Below are 1,896 nucleotides of genomic sequence, written 5' to 3'. Positions count from 1 at the left end.
CACATGTTGGTAGTGTACCATTGGTCATACACAATGGTCAGACAAAGTCTATGTCAGATGTGCTGTATGTGCCTTCGATCACTAAAAGCTTGGCCTCAATTGGTCAAATGGTGGAACAGGGATTACAGGTTCGCTTCAACGAGCATGGATGCTTCGTTGAAGATTTCAAACATGGATGTAGAGTGATTGCTAAAGGCAAGAAAGAAGGCAGATTGTTTAAGCTGGATGCTGGAATTTCTGAGCTAAAATCAGCCATGTTCTCAAAGAGCAGGAATGTGGTATAGGACATCGATATGTGGCACAAGAGGATTGGACATGTCAATATACAGAGATTAAAGAACATGCAAACAAGAGGCATTGTCAATGGATTGCCTAGGTTCAAATATGATGGACATATGCATGTTTGTGAAGCCTGTCAGTTTGGAAAGCAGGCAAGGTTGAGGTTTCCTAGAGAAGGAAATATGAGTAACAGGCCACTTGAGATAGTACACAGTGATGTATGGGGTCCTGCACAAAACCCATCTATCAAAGGCAGTTTATACTATGTTACATTCATAGATGATTTCAGCAGGATGACATGGATATATTTTCTGAAAGAGAAGAGTGAAGTGTTGGAAAAATTCATGGATTTCAAAGCTTTTGCAGAAAAGCAATATGGCTGTTGGATTAAATGTCTGAGGACAGATGGAGGTGGTGAATACACCTCAAAAGCTTTTGAGCATTTCTTGAGGAAGCATGGAATAAGAAGACAGTTGACTTGCAGGTATACACCTCAGCAGAATGGTGTGGCTGAGAGAAAGAATAGAGTCATATGTGAAGTGGCAAGGGCAATGCTTAATGAAAAGAGCATGCCAGATTACTATTGGGAAGAAGCATGTGCTACTGCAGTGTATATATTGAACAAAACACCTACAGCAGCCATTCATGGAAGCACGCCAGAGATGCGGCTTACAGGTTACAGGCCAGACATTGGACATCTTAAAGTTTTTGGATGCATAGCTTATGTACATGTGCCTGATGAAAGAAGAAGGAAGTTAGATCCTAAAGCAGAGAAATGTGTATTTGTTGGATATGCACAGGATAGAAAGGCATACAAATGTTATAACCCTCAAACTAGACAAGTTGTCATCTCATGAGATGTGGTGTTTGATGAGCTTGCTAGTTGGTACAAAGCAAAAGATGAGGGAGTCATTGAGTCACTTGAGGCTGATGTGCCTGTGAACTTGCCATCACAAGCAAGTTCTAGTTCTACTACTATGTCTGGTCCAGCAGAGCAGAAGCTGAGAGTAGCAGTGTACGTCCATGGTCAGGACGTTTGAGGCATGAGAGTGTGAGCATTGGGAGTAGTGCTATGGATAAAGGCAAAAAGAAAGTCGAAGGAATTGGAATCACAGGTTATGAGTCATCTAGTTCTGAGAGTTTGGATGAGGAGCTTGGCATACCTGTTTTACGCACACCTGGTGCTAGGCAGGACAGATATGTGCCACCACATGCTAGAGTTACAGGTGTACAGAGTGACCCGCATGCATTGCGGAGATCCCAGAGAGTCAGATATCTTGTTGACAGGTTGACATATAGAGATTTTGCTATGCACTATGCATATATGACATCTATGGTGAAGCATGTGGAACCTACATGCTATACAGAGGCTATTGGAGAGCATGTATGGGAAAAAGCAATGGGGATGTGGAGATGGATGCATTGGTCCATAATGATACATGGGACTTGGTTGCACTACCAAAGGACAAGAATGTTATTGGATGTAAATGGGTTTACAAAGTGAAGTGCAAATTTGATGGTTCTATTGAAAGACATAAAGCAAGATTGGTAGCAAAGGGTTATGCACAGACCCAAGGATTGGATTATGATGAGACGTTTAGTCCAGTGGCTAAGATG

This window comes from Cibotium barometz, chromosome 24 (assembly GCF_041138505.1).
Source record: "Cibotium barometz isolate CiBa-2024 chromosome 24, ASM4113850v1, whole genome shotgun sequence".
NCBI lineage: Eukaryota > Viridiplantae > Streptophyta > Polypodiopsida > Cyatheales > Cibotiaceae > Cibotium > Cibotium barometz.
This window is presented reverse-complemented; position numbering follows the sequence as displayed.